General features: G+C 46.7%; 1 protein-coding gene across 2 annotated transcripts in view; it reads left to right on the top strand.

Annotated features, from left to right (window-relative positions):
- The first annotated feature begins 441 nt into the window (after window positions 1-441).
- The window catches only part of NCK2 (NCK adaptor protein 2), a 252,859-nt gene continuing 234,162 nt past the window's right edge, over window positions 442-19,138 (top strand). Inside the window, exon 1 of one of the 2 annotated variants that reach the window (XM_033950220.1) lies at window positions 442-492. The gene's annotated coding sequence lies outside the window, so the exon portion shown is untranslated. Of the gene's footprint in view, window positions 493-593; window positions 780-19,138 lie in introns of those variants that run through there. The other variant, XM_033950219.1, reaches the window with a different exon arrangement.

Here is a 19,138-nt window from a genome sequence, read left to right on the forward strand (position 1 = left end):
TTTCAGGATATCCAGTGTATGCAAATTTATCTCATGCATATTCATTGCCAATATCCTGAAAACTTGACTGGCTGGAGTTCCCCAGGAACAGAGTTGCCACTGCATGTAGAGCCTTGTAGTTCTGATTTCTCTATTGAAGTCCCTAAGAAAGCAAGACTACAAGTCCCTGCATGCAGTGCGGTAAGCCCAGGACTGGATCAACTCTGTCGGTTAATTCTGGATCCAGTTGGCACCCTTACCCAGAATCGGTTTGAGAACCTCTGGAATAGGCAAAACACAGTGTGGAAAACCAATACAAAGATGCCTGACCTTCCCAACAGCAAAACTACCCTCCCCCCCAGCATTCTTTCCTATTTACATCCTTATTACTGAAGGCTGGCTTTCACACACAGGCACTGTAGATCTTTAGACCTGTAGCAGCGCACCGTAGTCTCCAACACGGCCAGTCTATAGACACATCGGAAAGGAGAAGGAAGCACAGTTTCGAGAACTGTAAGTCTGCCACCCATTACCAGCCTGCCTAGATAAGCGGATCTTACTCCAGCTCCTTTATTAATACACGAGCCCCGCACCCATTTCCCACGAGCCGCCAGCGCCACAGCCGCGAGCGCCGAACCGGAAGCAACGGCGGTTGGTTTTTCAGTACGTGACGTTTTAGGTTTTGGCGCGCGTGCGCGAGAAGGGCTGCGTTCGCTCCACATTCTCCTTTTCCGGTAGCCGTGGGAGCTGAATGCTGAAGCCAAGGAGGGGAATTGTTGTTCATTGTCAGCGGCAGTGAGGTAAGAAAGCCAACTGCAATAACCTCCCCCCCAAAACAAAACCAACAGACGATAAAAGGAGCCTAATTTGGTGGGGGGCGCCTCCAGCTTGGTGACTGCTCTGTATTTTGGGGCAGGTTTGCTCTCGCAAGTTTAGCGTCGGAGTACATGCATCCTTACGGTGCCATAGCTGCTTTCCAGCCGTTCGGGACAGTACAGCGGAGAGCGGCAGAAAAGTTGGCTGTTCAGGGGGGGGGGTGGCCCGTGTGCTTCGCTCTCTTGCTAGTTCGCTTATGTTTCTCTACGCCCGGGTTGGTGGCGTGGCGTTGCTTTGTCTTGGCTTTGCTGCTCTCCGTTTGTCCGTGTAGTCTCTCCGGGATTCCCTTATTCCAGAGCCCCCATTATTCCAGGCTTTTCGGGGCCTAGAGCTCCCTGGACGCCCCCCTCTCCTTTGCTGCGCTGCTCCTGTAATGTTAGTTTTAGGGGACGTTGTGTTTGCTTATCGCGGTTTCCTGTTATGTCACGCCTCTTATTTTTTCGTCCTGGCACTTCTTTTATTATGTTTTGTTTATATGTTTTATTTTGTTGTTTATGAAGTCTCTTTCCCCCCCCCCCCTTCCGGTAGTAGGATTAAACGCTTTTATTTCAGGTTTCTTTTGTTTGTTGGAGGGTGTTTTACTGGGATGGATCCGCTATAAGGGTCCAGTATAGAAAGGAAAACAAAGGTTCACGAGCATACTCCTTTTTATTTTGTGTTTTTAAAGTTTGGTGAAAGGATAATTCTTGAAACTAGGGGAGTTTCTTATAGCTTTTGTCTGACAGTTGCTGCATTGTAGCAAGTCTCTGGTTTTTAAAGAACAGTTTATTTGGATTCCTAATTTCTGCCCTCCTTCTGCACGCAGTTAGGCCGTTATATGTATAGTATGACAGAGGTACACCAACACTTATGTAGGAGAAAAATGCAGTTCATTTGAAAAGGATCCGTTGTTTTCTGTGATTGATGTACAACCCTCAGTATTTTGCTTTCAGTTGTACTAGTACATAAAAAAAAAATCTTAATGTGATAGTTGCACAAATAATTTTTCCTTGCTACTTAATAAAAAGAGAGCAGCATTTTAATATTTATTGTATGCATTGATTTCTCATAAGAATATACAGTATATAAATGCTATTGCTCTTAAAAGTGTGGTAATATTTTGCAGTTAGTGTGTGCCAAAATTGAGGGTCATTTTTACTAATAAATCCCAATACATAACTTGTGGTAAGAATTAGTTTAAAATGGCATACTGTAGAAGGTGCTCAGGTGTCCTGCAGTAAGTTCCAAATCTGTGTGCACTAAAAAATAACTTTGGAGGGGGTGAAGAGTAGGCAATCTTGCACTAATTAGTGCATCTATATTACCATGCACTGAGATAACCTCATGAGCCCTTACTGTCTTCAAAATAGGTGTTAGTAAATGCTCCCACAGCAATCCTTTTCAGTGACCATGCGTTAATTCCATCATTAGCACAAGGCCACTTTCCCACTGCAGTAAAAATGGGCTTAGTGTATTGGAAAAATCTGAATATGGTTGTATTATGATCACTTTTTATAGTAGCTTAATAAAAGGATTTCTTAATGCATTGTAACTGCAAAACTTCTGCATTAAAATTGGTGTACACCTGGGCATTTTCAGATTCAGTTACAGTAATTCAAAAAATTATTTACCTTGTATTTACTGTATAGCAGATGATGTGATGTAGTTAGTTGCACTTTTTCAGTTGACAGTAACTGTTCAATGCTATCTTCTATGATAATTACCTTACTATATGTAGGGGATATTCTACTCCTCTTTATGTGTTAATTGTAGTCAGAGATTATTATGGGAATTAATGTATACAAACAGCTAGTGCAACTATAGACTCCTATATGTACCTGAAGGTAGTTCACTGAAAAGGATCTGATCTAAATCCAAATAAATAAAAGTAATCATAATGGTTTTTGCTGTTTTAAAAAAAAAAAGCATTGATGCTGACCAAATTGTCCAACCTTAGATTGTCTATATAGTATAAATGCACATTTTGTTGTGCATTATCAGCTCATATTGGTATTGCAATGAAAGTACATTTATTGGTTTTAGAATATTAGAACAATGTGAAGTGTGTGGCGTTTGTCTCCATTTTGTTGTCTGATATCAGTGTTACCTAACCTATTCAATCCAAAGTGAACCTGAGCCAAAGGTAGAGGCCAACTGAATTTCAGTTGCTGTACCAAAATTGGCCCCAAATCCTGTTTCAGCCAAAAGGATGCTCTGGTGGCTCCCCCGCACCACCAAATTAAGTGGCTATGTATATGTCAGGGGCAACGGGAAAACCTTTTTTGTTTGCAAGGACCCCAGCTTCACACCCTTCTCCAACTATTTCCAGTCCCCGAGTGACCCTTGGCCCCTTTTCTCCTAGCCCTAGCATCAGGCCCCTTCTGCTATCCCACTATCTTCCAACATCTTCCCTCTGTGTTTATATCACTCCTCCTATGTCTAGCATCACCATTCTATGTCCCTATCCCTTTCCAGCTTCTTCCCTCAATATTCCATTCCTCCTGCACCACACTGCCTCACACTGGGACAAGCATCTCTCTTCCTTCCTTGTTTCCCCCCCCCAGTCAACATCTCTCTCTCTCTTGCACTGTGGAGATCCAGCAGGTGTCCCTCTTTCTTTCCTTCCTTCTTCCTTTATCTCTCCCTCCCCTTTGCTGGTCCTCAATTCTCCTCCTTCCCCTGCAGGCCCTAATATCCTTTTCTTTATTCCCTTTCTACCCAGTGGTCTTTTAAATATGCCTTTGGCCGGCAGTTAGATATGCAGTCTTCAGTTGGCTCGGGTCCTTCCCTCTGCTATGTTTTGCCTAGCTGGAAACAGGAAGTTGCACCAGAAGAGGCAGGATGCAGCAAAGGGAATAATAATAATAACAGTTTATATACCGCAGGACCGTGAAGTTCTATGCGGTTTACAATGATTAGAAATGTTACAGATTAAATGGAACAAACAAAGTGCAGACTTAATTATTGATAGTTCTAGCGATCATTTATTGAGGACTGGGAACAGTTGCTGCTGCTGCTGTCCAAAGTAAAGTTTGGAGGGTCATAGAGTGGGGAAGTGAGGAGATGTTGGAGGGAGGTAGGTGGAGGTAGGTGGTGGAGAGAGATGCAAGACCGCAAGGATAGATAGCTAGTTCATGAGAGGAATATTTTGCTGGGGCTGAGCCCTAGGTGATCCCCTGTTTTAATGCCTGTGGTGTGATATTTGTGATATATGTAATATGCCTGCAGAGAGGTGACAGCTTGGGAGGAGTTAAGATGGAGGAATTCTGTTTTAAATTAAGGAAAAGCTGATTCCTTGTTTTTCTTTGTTTTTAATTTTCATATTTTGTAAAACACCTTGGATGGTGGTATGTGAGGTTTTATAAATTATATACTGTATATACAAGAGAGAGAGAGAGAAATAAAAAACCAAATGTGCATACTGTCAGTTTTCTTACCTCTGAATTTCCCCCCCCCCCCCCAACTTCCTCCATGTCGTCTCTGGCACTGGTGCAAGAAGATTATAAGACAATGTCCTTAAGTTTTTAATTCTTGTTGGTTCTCGGTGTTGAATATAAAGAAGTTCTTGGGTGTCCTCTTATTTCAGTTCTCCTTTGTGCTTTAGGGCAGAGCTTCCCAAACTGTAAATCAGGATCCCAAATAGGGCCACAGAACCTACATTTGGGGTCATGTCTTGGGGTGAGCTCTCCGTAGGTGCATCATTATTCTTCACTCCCAGGGGTTTTATTTGTCTGCTATCATGGGGGTCACAGCCACAAAAAAACTGATAAGCACTGCTGTGGGGCCTCTGATTGTAGGTTTCAACTGAAACACCAATATATCACTCCTTATTTGAGGAGGGGAGTAAAATAGTTGTTGTTTGGATAAATACTGGAAAAATACTTATTTCCTTGTCATCAGTAGCAGGTGAATCCAGAGATGAGTGGGTTAAGTTCACCTACCAGCAGGCAGAGAATAGAGAATGACATGAGGACAAATTTTTCCCATCCCTGCAGGAACTCAAATTTCCCTGTTCCTGTGAGTTTTGTCCCTGCCCCATTCCTGTAAGCTCTGCCTTAACCACACAAGCCTCAAACACTTATGATTTTAAAGTGTTTGAGGCTTGTGCAGATGAGGATAGAGCTTGCAGGAAAGGAGCAGGGACAGGAAAATGAGTTCCCGCGGGGAAAGGGAAAAATTTCTCCCCATGTCATTCTCTAATAGAGAACACAAAGCTGAGCTCTGTCATATAAACGATGGTCTGCTCACTGGAACTTCAATATTTTCTATCTCTGCAGGCGGATGGATGGTTTGTCTCCTGCTCCTGGATTCATCTTGTGCTCAGCTCCTATTTTAGTAATTAATTCAGTGAGCATGAGGGATGTAGGTTTTGGGGTTTCTACTTGGGATGCACCTGTGGTGCCAGATCCCTACCCACTCCCCTTCTGCCAGATCAATACTGCTTACCTCCTTGTTTTACAATATTTAAGAAAACCCCCAAATCCTGTGGAGTGTAGCTTCTCTTGCCTATCAGCATTTGGGTTGTCACACTGAGGGCATATTTACACTTCCTTTGTGTTGGCTTTTATTCTTCATTCAGTTTTTATTCTTTTTTTGCACTTATAGTACTTTTTCTGCTGAAATCAAGTGCAGTATACTCTCTGTTAACCAGAACTCAAGCAACCAGCAAAAAAAATCTTAATAAATACAGTAATATTTTAAATAAAAATGCCAGTAAAATCCAATTTCTGACAGAAATTTAAGTGTAAACTTGGCATGATCGTACTTTCATTACCACATGTCTGGTAGTTTGGAAAAGCTTATGGTACGGCTTTATTTATTTATTTCGTTTTTTATCCCGTTGTCCCCAAAGAACAGGTTACAGGGTATGGGGTATAGTATTACGGTAGTTTGGCCTATTTTTAATAGTAATTCTCAAGCAATCAGAAACTACATTTATCCAGCATGTATCAATCCTCAGGGGTGCCAGTTAACCGAGAGTCTACTGTAAGTATCTGGCAATAGTATCTGTGGTTAGAAAACACAATTTTTTGTACTCTCTAAACTTGCCTAATTAGCTGGGGGGGGGGGCATAAGAATAGAAGCTCTGTTTATCCTTCACTTCTTTCACTCTCAGCTGCTTTGTGATATGGGAGCGTATTTACCCATTTGCTCCTAGTCCTTACTCTGTAGGTACTGTACTTTGGCTCCCCCACTCTACAGACCTTGATGCTTTCTTACTCTAAGCTCCTTATTTGTGGTCTATTTTTCGCTTTCTTCATCCTCTTAGTTCTTGGCTATTAACAAACCTCCCTACAATGTCTATATGCTGAAGGAAGCAGAAATTTATAGGGAACAAGGCAGCTGGCATGATTGCCTTTGTTGCCACATATGGCTGCTGGAGGCTCCTTTACTGGTGCTGCTTCTAGCATTGAATAAGTCACATCTGGTGTTCAGTTCATGTTCTTACTCAGCCTGGGAATATGAGAGAGAGGCTGGAAGAATTCAAACTTAGAGATTTAGGAGGGGAAGAAGTTTCTTGTGCAATACCTGGTATATATAGCATATATAGTATATGTGCCCATATATAAGAACATAAGAAAAAGCTTTTCCTCTATCAAGCTACAGTGGAAGCAGATTCAGACCCATTTAATATCCACAGTTCCAGGACTCATGCTTTAGCTAGGAAGGAAGGACTTATGCCTGTACTTAAACTCTCATCACAGTCTTGTAAGTCCAATCATCCAAACCTGTTGCACTTCTTATATGTCTAATTACCCTCAACTGTGTATGTTCACTTGTAGACCGTTCTGAGCTACTGGGAGGACGGGATAAAAATCTAAATAAATAAAATAAATAAAATAAATAATAAATAATTATGCGACTATATATGCAGGCGCTCCATTCTAATCACATACCTAAAGTGGTGCTGCTAGAATAGCTTGTTCTCAAAGCTGCTGGAAGTGAAACCCTAGTAGTATTCTGGACCTGAACATCAGATAGGGGTGATTTCTTCCCATGGTTAGCTTTGATGTCAATGGCATAGTGGTTGGGAGTACTGGAACTACAACATTCTGTGTGAGTTTTGATGAGATCTTAGCAAATAGTAATAAAAAAGGAAGAAACAAACAAAATAAAAACTTGCCTTGTTTGTTGCCAGTCTAATGTTAGCTGAATCAGGCAGGAAGCAAGTTGATCCTAATGAGAGGAAACATATGTGGATGTAATTGTAGGGGCTGGTATTCAGCATGGTTTAAGCAAGCAGGAGAGGCTCTGGCCTTCTTAAACCACACTGAGCAGGCTGGCTGACAATATTCAGTGGCACTTAACAGGGCAGTGCTGCTGAATATTAGCTTTGATGGTTGCATTTCTGCCTAGGTAGTTCCGATGTAGTTGGGGGAGGGGGGGGAGGAGTGGGAAGTTGGACAGGAGCTACCAGTTACCATATTCAGTACTGGTGCCTGCATAGCTAAGTTGGTAGATAAGACTGACGTTTGTGTGGTACTATCTTTGCCCGCTTAGCTATGCAGGTGCCAGTACTGAATATTGGCAGGCACCTACATAACTTCTGGGATACAAACAACCTAATCCAGGACATTTGATGCTTGGCCATGTCTGGGCACTGGCAGTGAATATCTGGGTTTAAATCTGCTTATGGCTTAAAAACTGCTTGACTGCTGCTTGCTGATTATGGGCTGGATTGTTTCCGAATTGATAATATAAAAAATAGAACAAACTACACAATTGTTGAATTGAAAGGGATTTTAGTGTATTAGGCACCTTCCTAATTAGTGTTTTATATATATATAATTTTTTTTTTTTTTTTTAAGTTTCATGTACTATGCAGCCAATGTTCAAAAATACACGAGCAATTATACTCAGAATTTGTTATAGGTTGTACATTTTAGAAACAAAATCCAAAAGCAACAGTGCTTACCGAGCAAAGGTAATTTCTCAGTCTGTATCTTGCTAAAATATGGAGCTAATAAGCCCCAACCTGATTGACTAGAGCAGGGGTGCCCACACTTTTTGGGCTTGCGAGCTACTTTTAAAATGACCAAGTCAAAATGATCTACCAACAATAAAATTTTAAAAAAACACAAAGCACACTGTACGCATAGAAAATGTTAATTATCATTCCTATTCCAGGGTTTTTCAAAGAGGTCAAAGCAGATGACTCTATGCACTATCACCTCAGTAACAACCATACAAAAATAGACAAATATACCCCCTCCCTTTTTACTAAACCACGATAGCAGTTTTTACCGCAGGAAGCTGCGCTGAATGCCCAGCGCTGCTCTCGACGCTCATAGGCTCCCTGTGCTAAAAACCGCTATTGCAGTTTAGTAAAAGGGGACCACAGTGTAAAATATAGACAGCAGATATAAATTCAGACACATTTTGATCACTAAATTTAAAATCAAATCATTTTTCCTACCTTGTTGACTGGTGATTTCATGAGTCTCTGGTTGCACTTTCTTCTTCTGACTAGAGAGCTGCACGGGAACGGGGACGACGGGAATCCCCTTCGGGTCACGGGGATCCCGTGGGGGCGCCCCCTAGGGTCACGGGGATCCCATGGGGACGCCTCCGAAGGTCGCGGGATTCCTGCGGGGCTGGATGTACTAAGTCGCGCGGCTTTTCTCCCTACCTGCTCTGCTTGCAGCACAGAGCCGAACAGAAGTCTTCCCGACGTCAGCGCTGATGTCGGAGGGGAGGGAGCCTTTGGTGAAGAACGTAGCTTGCTTGTTCTCTCTTGCTTCAATCTCTCTCAGCCTTACCAACACGCTAAAGTTTTTCTCTTGAACTGTTTGCTGTACAGACATGTTGCACGGAAAAATGTGGATAAAGCATCTCACACAGCCATCATCTGCCCTGTGAACTTACTGTTTGGCCACCATTATATCTGAAAAGGATTTTTGTTACTGCAATAACTCCTTGAATGTAATTGTTCTTTCTGATTTATTTCTGGATACATGAAGGATCAAAACCAAAGGGGGGGGAGGGGGGCGGTCCGTTCTGGGTGCAGCCTTAGGGGGGGTGCACAGCCGTCCAGGTCCGGATCTGGCCGGCTGTGCACCCCCCCTAAGGCTGCCGTCAGAGAGGAAGTTTGGGCTAGCCAATCAATCGCTGCCTGGCTGGGCGGAACTTCCTCTCTGACGGCAGAATTGACGTCGGGGGAATGCTGGTCAGCCCGACGGTGAGAAGCAGAGAGAGCTTGGGGCAGCCGCAGCTGTGGCTTTGGGGCCTGTTTCCCCCGATGGTGGCAGCAGTGTCTTTGTGGAGGGTAGGGAGAAAGAAAGAAAGGGGGCAGGCAGGGAGACAGAAGGGAAACAGAAAAAAAGAAAGGGGGCATCAAGAGAGAAAGAAAGAGAGGGCAGGGAGAGAGGAAGAAAAAGTTAGGGGAGGGAATGAGGTCTGGAGGAGAGGAAGCATACAGGCTGAAAGAAGGGAAGAAAGATTGGATGCACAGTCAGAAGATAAAAGTGCAACCAGAGACTCATGAAATCACCAGACAAGGTAGGAAAAATGATTTTATTTTAAATTTAGTGATCAAAATGTGTCTGAATTTATATATGCTGTCTATATTTTGCACTATGGCCCCCTTTTACTAAACCGCAATAGTGTTTTTTAGCGCAGGGAGCCTATGAGCGTCGAGAGCTGCCCTGGGCATTTAGCACAGATCCCTGTCCAAACATGACCCTCCTTTTCCTTTCTGTGTTTCAATGTGCCCCTCATCGTCCCCCTCCATTCCGTGTCCCAAAATCCGTGCTTCCTGCAGGTATTTACTTCCTCTGGCCGGCTCCCTCCTTCCAGACGCACTTCTGTTGGCAAAGTGAATGGTGGCACCAGCATATGGTCCCTTGGTCTTCGCAGAGCTGTGATTGATGGCTCGTGCATGTAGCCTGTTGACCTAGATGCCTCCCCTCTGATGCAAATGTCAGAGGGAAGGCTTCTGGGTCAGTGAACCGTGTGCACAAGCCGCTGATCATGGCTTTGCGAAGACCAGCAGACCGCGTGCAGAAGCCACCGCTCTCTGCTTTGCCAACAGAAGTGCGGCTGGGAGGATGGAGCTGGCCAGAGGAGGTAAATGTGGAAGGCATGAATTTGGGATGTAGAACGGAGGGGGATGATGAGGGGTGCATTGGGACATGGAAGGAGGAGGGTCACGTTGGGCAGGAAAGGAGAAAGAGAGACTGCATTGGCATAGGAAGGGAGAAGCAGAAGCAGGGTCATGTTGGGGCACAAACTTTGAACAAAGGATGTAAGAAAGGCGGGAGGGAGCATGAACATGGAAACACAGAATGGAGTGAGGGAGGGGAGCATGAACTTGGGACATAGGATGGAAGAATGGAGGAAGTGAGGGAAAGATGCTGAGGTGGGGAGGGAATAGAAAGGGAGAATTGTTGGACATGGGTATCTGAGGGAAAGAGATGGTGCACATGGGGAAATGAAAGCAGGTGAATTAATTGTTGGACATAGGGAGGGAGAAAGGGAGAAAGAAATATTGGACATGGTGGTGGGGGGAGGCATAAGGTACAGATGCATGGGGATGAGAGTGAGAAATGTTGGATGTGGTGGAGAGGGAACAGTGGGACTGATGAAAAACAAAAATAAGTATAAACCTCCTATCTTTTCTTTCTATTTAAACTACAGTACTTTATTTTGAGTACTGTTTCTTTAATGTTCTTTAATGCTTTTATAGACTGTGTACTGTACAGGATCTGAGTTACATACAAATTCAGCACGGTTTAAAAAACGGAACTTGTTCTTAACCCGGGGACTGCCTGTACACTATATGGCAGGGTTTGCATAAAGAATTTAAGTGCACATCTAGGGTGTTCACCAAACCTTAGAATATCCATTGTTTGAACTCTTTGTCATATCCTGTGTCTGAGAGAAACTGGTAAGCTTTATGTTGGTTGAATTTAGTTTATAATGCTCTAGGCATATTAATTATATGCTGCTACTGTACTACAATAGATTAGGAGTACAATAGATAAAGCCAGACTAGGATAGGCTATACCAGAGGTTCTCAACCCAGTCCTAAGGACACACCTAGCCAGTCAGGTTTTCAGGATGCCCATAATGAATATGTACAAGATAGTGCATGCAATTTTCTCTCATACATATTCATTATGGGTATCCTGAAAACCTGACTGGCTAGGTGTGTCCTTAGGACTGGGTTGAGAACCCCTGGGCTACACTAACCCCCATCCTGCCCCCTTCTTCCGGAAACCTGGTAACACAAGTGAAAAAGCAGATTTGCAAAAGATGTAAAATAAAATAATGTTAAACGACCTGGTCCGAGAAAAGAAAGTCATGTTGTATAGGGTAAACATTGCCATATATTTTTTTTCCATTAAAGGGTTTTAAACAATTTTTATCTTAAATTCAGGAGCAATGTCATCAATAGGACACTGTATTAAAAGCACAGAAAAAAAAATTCTGACTTTACCGTCACTTCAAACACATGCACATCCCTAACAGAAAGGTGTGCTGCTTGCAGATAAAATTTGTGTTAATATCACTTCTGTTATTTTTGGTCCACTTTGTCCACAAAACTTGAAAAAAGAGTGCTTTAACTGAATAATTTATGGTAGAAATGGTGACAGTGATCTTGATATAAATAATTGTCACAACTTTACAATTTAAGAAGCTGTCTTGATCATGTTTAATAGCTCACGCCCGACTTTCTATATTTTGTTAGAGGTCATCCTTTTAATCCACTCAGTCAGTAAATGTAGATAAGAAAGGAGTTGTAGATTGACTATGTGCATCCTCTTAAGGTTTTTAAACTGAACCTTCTCCCACTACTAGTCTATTCAGAATTCAGTTGCACTGTATCCATGTTCCTGTGGCTTCTCAAACCACTACATTGGCACCCTATGTGCTTATGATTATACAGTCCCTCCTCCATATTCACTTGGGTTAGAGGCACAGCCCCCTCACAAATAACTTTAGGTCTGACTCTGAACCACCCCTGTCTCCCTCCCGCCTCCTGGACCTCACCATGCCTTAATTTTAAAGCCACAGGAGCTCATGGCTGCCATTTTTATTCACAGCTCTGCTTGGGGCAGAAGCGTAGGAAGATTGCTCCTATTCCACCTCACCACCAAATTTTAAAAGTAAGGTATGGAGAGCTCTGGAAAGCGTGTGTGTGTGGTTGGGGGACGGGGGAATAACCAAATTCAGAAATCCTAAACCCGCAAATATGGAGGGGGAGTGTCGTTAAAGCTGCTCTTTTTAAGTGAACATATGCATCTCTCTTTATCCCAGGACAAGCAGGCAGCATATTCTCACATGTGGGTGACGTCATCCACGGAGCCCCGACGCGGACAGCTTTTCAAGCAAACTTGATTGAAGATTTCAAGTTTGCTAGTGCTGCACCACGCATGTGTGTGCCTTCCCGATCCACCAGAGGGCGCACACCCTCCTCATGGTCCTCAGTTCTTAGTTTTCCGCTGAGCCAGAAAGCCCTGTCTCTCTTCTCTGCGTTCTTCTAAGTGCCTTTCTGGCACCGCGGCTTCTTTATTTTGTTAGGGAGTCGCTGTGCGTTTGTTCCTTGATCGTGTTTTTTCTTTGTTGGAAAAAAAAAGGACTTTTTATTGTGTTTTTCCACCGGCAGGCCCTTCTTGGGCCTCAGCCATGCGGCTAGGCCGCATTTGGCTGCAGCTGTATTTTCTTCTTCCCTGGCCTCTCTCTGGGCTCACCTCGTGTGAGCAGAATGGCCGGGACCCTCTTTCCTTCGTTGGAATCGGACTGAGTAGCTTTGATCCCCGGTAAGTTTTTCTTTCTTTCTTTCTTCTAGGTGCGTTACCTTGGTAACGCCACCGGCTGAGTCTCAGGCATTCCAGGCATCGAGTGCGATCGTGCCCGCCTCTACGAGACCTTCGATGCGTGCCTCCTTTCATGGGAATACTCATCTCGAGGTTGCCCTTATGGAGCGTACTGCTGCACCTTTCTTACCAATTTCATTGGTACGGTGCCGACTTCTGAACCTCGACGGACTTCGGTGTGCCTCGACGTCGACTGGGGCTTCGTGCCTCGATGTCGACTGAGGCGGCGTACGTCGACGGGGGCTTTGTGCCTCGTCGTCGACTGAGGCTTTGTGCCTCGACGTCGACTGAGGCTTTGTGCCTCGACGTCGACTGAGGCTTTGTGCCTCGACGTCGACTGAGGCTTTGTGCCTCGACGTCGACTGAGGCTTTGTGCCTCGACGTCGTCTGAGGCTTTGTGCCTCGACGTCGTCTGAGGCTTTGTGCCTCGACGTCGACTGGGGCTTTGTGCCTCGACGTCGTCTGAGGCTTTGTGCCTCGACGTCGTCTGGGGCTGTGTGCCTCGACGTCGACTGGGGCTTTGTGCCTCGGCGTCGACTGGGGCTGTGTGCCTCGACGTCGACTGGGGCTGTGTGCCTCGACGTCGACTGGGGCTTTGTGCCTCGACGTCGACTGGGGCTTTGTGCCTCGGCGTCGACTGGGGCTTTGTGCCTCGGCGTCGACTGGGGCTTTGTGCCTCGGCGTCGACTGGGGCTTTGTGCCTCGGCGTCGACTGGGGCTTTGTGCCTCGGCGTCGACTGGGGCTTTGTGCCTCGGCGTCGACTGGGGCTTTGTGCCTCGGCGTCGACTGGGGCTTTGTGCCTCGGCGTCGACTGGGGCTTTGTGCCTCGGCGTCGACTGGGGCTTTGTGCCTCGGCGTCGACTGGGGCTTTGTGCCTCGGCGTCGACTGGGGCTTTGTGCCTCGGCGTCGACTGGGGCTTTGTGCCTCGGCGTCGACTGGGGCTTTGTGCCTCGGCGTCGACTGGGGCTTTGTGCCTCGGCGTCGACTGGGGCTTTGTGCCTCGGCGTCGACTGGGGCTTTGTGCCTCGGCGTCGACTGGGGCTTTGTGCCTCGGCGTCGACTGGGGCTTTGTGCCTCGGCGTCGACTGCGGCTTGTGTCTCGACGTCGTCTGAGGCTTTCTGCCTCGACGTCGACGGATGCCTTGTACCTTCGATGTCGGCTGAGTCGGGTGCTCCGCGTCGCCTGATGCTTGTGCTTCGACGTCGACTGAGGCTGGGGGCCTCATCGTTGGCTGGAGCTCTGTGCCTCGTCGTCGACCGAGGCTTCGTGCCTCGCCGTTGACTGGAGCTTTGTGACTTGATGTCGCTTGGGGCTTTGTGCCCTTTGGTTGACTGTGGTCGTGTGCCTCGAAGTCGACTGGGGCTTGGTGCCGCAACGTCGCTAGGGGCTTTATGCCTTGGCATCGGCTGAGGCTTTGGGCCTCGGCGTCGACTGCGGGTTTGCGCCCCGGTTTCGATGGGGGCTTCGTGCCTCGACTTCGTCTGTGGCTCTGTGCCTCGGCGTCTCCGGCTCCTATTTGGTTGTAGTGCGGAGTTTGGTTTCCTGGGGGAGACTCTCTCCCTGCTCCGGCTCTATTGCTCCCGCCATGCATCATCTCGCTTGGCGCAGAGTGTGGCTGAGGATCCGAACCTCCAGGATCGTCTCGCCAGTTTTCCTTGCATGAGTACTGCGTTTCTTGAGGCCTCTCTTGCGGAGGCCACGTACCACCTTTCAGACCGCGACCGGTCCTTCGCCTATCGGGACGCCTTCAGCTGAATCCCCTCTGCCTTGGTGGTTTGGACTCCTTCTTCGGAGGGGCCCTCCGGATACCTTTCTTGTGTTATCTCGGCCTCCTTCGCAGCAATCGCAATAGCTGCAGCAGCTCCGGGTTATGGTCAAGCCGCCGGTCTCGGCGACTCCTGCCCGTCTTTTTGACTATTCTCGCATAGCCTCCGGGCTGCTCTCTTCTGGGGATCCCTCCCCTCCCTTCGGGAGGGGTGTCACCGTGTCTACGCACTGGGAGTATAGCCTCGCCTCTGTCGGTTGGGTGTTCCCATCCTCCCGGCTACGTCTGGTCCTGGCCCTTCGGGACCTGCACTAGTTTCTACTTTCAGACTCTGTCCGCCCCAGTCTCGGGAGTCCGTCGGGGCGGACCTGGACCCAGTTTGTCTGCGCTCCGTCTTGTCTCGACCTCAGGGAGAGGGCCTTGTCTGTTTATACCGGACGATGGCCCCTCTGTCCTCGGTCCGCCTCCAGTCCTTTCTGCCTCTGCCTCGGCAGGCCGCCTGTCTGCGCCTGAGTCAGCTGGTGTCTCAGCTGTTTTCGACCTCGGCCGAGCTGATGCTGATGCTTTGGGATCTTGGGTCTACACGGTTCATGTCCCGATGTTCGCCTGGTTTCCTCTTCGTGTTCCCCACTGGACCCGAGCCTCTCAATGATGGCAGGATAGGGATCCCGCTTCCCAGCGCTTTTGGGGTGCGCTGGGTTCATTGGTGGGCCACCTCTTCGTATCCCTGCATCGGAAGGTTCTGCCGATGGACTCCTCGGCATCGGCTTAGGGGCGCAACGCGACGGCCTTCAGACTCGGAGTCTTTGGTCGGGTGCGGACCGTCGCAGCCGCATCAATCTGCTGAAGCTCCGGGCCATTTACAATGCCGGGAAGGATTTTCGTTATTGGTTGCTGGATTGCGGGGTCCTGGTGAGTCCCGTCATCCCGGTGGCGATTTATTCTGTGACCAAGCCAGGGTGTACAGGTTCCCTGTTGCTTTGCAGGGGGTCCCTTCGTCATTGGCAGGGGGCGTTACACCGCTACTTATTTCTTTGGGCGGTGTATTTCCGGGGCGAGCAGCATTGTCTGGTGGACACGTTGAGTCGCCCTTTTCGGCCGCATGAATGGTCGCTCCATTCTCAGACTCTGCGGCATGTGGTTGTTTAGTGGGGAACCCCACAGGTAGTTCTGTTCGCGTTGCCCCTCACTCACTGGTTGCCTCGATATTGCTCGAGGATGTTCTCCCGGGTTCGCATCGAGGTGGATGCTTTCCTTCTCGATTGGATGGGTAGGTTCCTCTATGTGTTCCCTCCCTTTACTCTGATTCTCAGGTCTTTGATACACCTCCTGTCGGTCTGCGCCACCATGATCTTGATGGCTCCTCTGTGGCCCTGGCAGCTGTGGTTCTCCCTGCTCCTCCAGCATGTCAGGGAGCCTCTGTTCCTACCTATGCTCCATTCTCTGCTGTCTCAGAGTTGAGGTTTCTATTGCATTCCAATCTGCAGTCTCTACACTTATCAGCTTAGTTCCTCGCAACGTGCCTCCCTCCTTCTGTTTCTCTCAAGTCGGTGGGAGTGTTTTCGAGGCCTCTCGAAAGATCTCCACGCGGCAATGCTATTACCAGAAATGGTCCTGATTTGCTGCGTGGTGTGCTGAGCACTGCATGGATCCGCTCTCTGCCTCCTTGCCTTCAGTGCTGGTTTATCTGTTCCACTTGTCTCGGTCTGGGCTCGAATCGACATCGATTCGAGCCCACCTCTGTGCTTTTGCTGCCTGTCATCGGCCGCTTGTGGGGCGCTGCTCTCCGTCCTTCCGACGGTTTCCCGCTTTATGAGGAATCTCTTTAATGTACATCCTCCGCTCAAAGCCCCACCGGTGGTTTGGGATCTTTGTGTGGTCCTGACTCAATTGGTGATACCTCTATTGATTCCATTGATAGAGCTCTTTGAATTACTTCACCTGGCAGGTGGTATTCCTGGTTGCCCTCACGTCTGCTCGCAGAGTCAGTGAGCTGCAAGCTCTGGTTGCGGACCTGTCTTTTCCTGTATTTCTTCATACACGGTGGTCCCGGATGCTCAACCCCAGTTCTTGCCAAGGTGGTTTCGGACTTTCCTCTCAATCATTTCATTGTTCTTCTGGTCTCTTTTCCGAAGCCCCACTCGCCTCCTGTCTGTAAGAGGGCGTTGGCTTTTTATCTTCAACGCACTCAGTCTCTTCAGACGGTTCCTCAATTGTTTTTGTCCCTCGACCCTACTTGGTTAGGATGCCCAGTTTCCAAGCGCAACTTGTCCCTGGTTGGCTGCTTGTATTTCCTTTTGCTACGCTCAGGCTGGTCTCGCGCTGCATGGTCAAGTCGCGGGACATATGTCCGAGCGATGGCGGCTTCTGTAGCTTTCCTCTGGTCGACACCTATCGAGGAGATTTGCAAGGCTGCCACTTGGTCTTCGGTTCATGCTTTCACCTCCCACTACTGCCTGGATACTCTGTCCAGGAGCGATGGCAGGTTGGGCCAGTCGGTTTTGCGTAATCTGTTTTCTTGAATTGCCAACTTCCCTCCATCCCTTTTTTGGTTAGCTTGGAGGTCACCCACATGTGAGAATATGCTGCCTGCTTGTCCTGGGATAAAGCACAGTTACTTACCGTAACATGTGTTATCCAGGGACAGCAGGCAGATATTCTCACAACCCGCCCGCCTCCCCGAGGTTGGCTTCTTTGCTAGCTATCTGAACTGAGGACCATGAGGAGGGTGTGCGCCCTCTGGTGGATCGGGAAGGCACACACATGCGTGGTGCAGCACTAGCAAACTTGAAATCTTCAATCAAGTTTGCTTGAAAAGCTGTCCGCGTCGGGGCTCCGTGGATGACGTCACCCACATGTGAGAATATCTGCCTGCTGTCCCTGGATAACACCTGTTACGGTAAGTAACTGTGCTTTATATTCCTTCCCGGGAACTCCATTCATCAGGCAAGTCTCTCTTATTTGTACCCTCTCTTGTACTCTCTTGCTGCACCATATGCCTTGAACAGACAACCTGAGTCAGTATATCGAGCTCTGTCCCTGGCAGTATTCAAATCCAGGCTAAAAGCCCACTTTTCCAAAGTTGCTTTTAACTCCTAACTAGTGCTGCCCGATTCAGGAAAAAAAATTCGATTTGATTCAGCCTATTGAATCGATTTTTCAATTTGATTTTCCTGCCCAAATTGGGTGTTTTTTTTTTTTTTTTTTTTTCAAACATCCTAGTGGGTTTATTTTATGGCCTCTACACCCCCTTTGCCCTCTCCTACCCACACTGGTTCTGTGATGTAAACAAAATAAACAAACAAAAAATACTTTTCCTCTCTGGCTTTGGTGGTATATAAGAAATAAAATTATTATTATTATTAAATCCTAGCTCATGTTCGCGGTCTAGCACCAGCTCTGGAAGGATGCAAATTTCAAATCTGACATATTGTAATCACAAAACAGAAAATAAAATTTTTTTCTACCTTTTGTTGTCTGGTTATTTTTCAAATCATGTTGGTCCCAGGCTCTGGTTGTCATCTGATAATTCGTTTGCCAGGGTCTCTTTCTTTCTAGGACCCCCACCATACCCAGATCCACCATCTCTCCTTTTCTCAACTACACTTTCATCTAGCATCTCTTCCCTCCTTTCCCACCACCCCAGGGATCCACCAGCTCTCCCTTTCTCTTCCCAACTACCCTCCTATCCAGTATCTCTATCCCCACTCCCCCCTCCACACCATCCCTTTTGTCCAACTTCTCTCCCTTTCTGTTCCTTCCCTTCCTAAATCCCATTGTCAATCTCTCTCTCTCCTCTGTTTTTAGACCCATTATTTCTTCCCCCTCCCTCCCCCTAGTCCAGTAGATGCACGTCTCTTTGAACCCCACTTCCCTCCCTCCCTCCGTGTACTTCTACATCAGGGCCCCCCCCAAAGGTCTACATGTTCCCTCAGCTTCCCCTGTCAACCATCCATCATCCCTCTGAATCCCTTTATCTGCTGATAGTTTGGATTTAATAAATTTCCTAGAGAGATCAGATGCTGAGGTCTAGATCACTTCTACTTTGTTGGTACAATTTGCCCTAGATTCAGATAGGGACTGGATGCTTAAGCTTTTTTTTAAGTATAAAGATATTCCCTCTATGACAAATATTATAAGGATGTATCCAGATGTATCTCGTTTTACCCAGAGGAGAAGAAAACAATTTCTAATTTTGAGACCCCAGGCAGTGCAGTTGAGGCAACATTAATTTTGAGGTACCTCTGTAAGTGCATTTTGATATACAAATAGAACCGTTATGTTTTCTTTGAGCCCCAACAGTTATCAAAATTCATTTCAGCCCAAGGGCAAGTGTAATGTTGACGTGTCTGCTACTTCCCAAAATGTGTTCAGTAAGGATAAGTTCAGGGACTGTCTATCCCTATCTTTTTTTTTTTTTTTTCCTATCAAGTTTCTTGGTATAATATCAGTCTAAATCAGCTCCACCCTCAATTATTGTGGACTAACATTACAAGAATTGTTTTATTGCCTTGCTAAATAGTGCAAGATATTATTGCACTGGTGATGAATGTATTCTCTTTTTCTTTAATCTGTGTAATTTCTTTTTACTTTGACTGATATGGTTGTCAATGTTAAAAATTATAAATAAAGAAAAGGAGAGATGGTGGATCTGGGGATGGTGGGGTCCATCGCTGCAGCTACGGGAATGGAGACAAAAAAAGGAAAGATGCCAGCC

This window comes from Geotrypetes seraphini, chromosome 6 (genome assembly GCF_902459505.1).
Source record: "Geotrypetes seraphini chromosome 6, aGeoSer1.1, whole genome shotgun sequence".
Classification (NCBI taxonomy): Eukaryota; Metazoa; Chordata; class Amphibia; order Gymnophiona; family Dermophiidae; genus Geotrypetes; species Geotrypetes seraphini.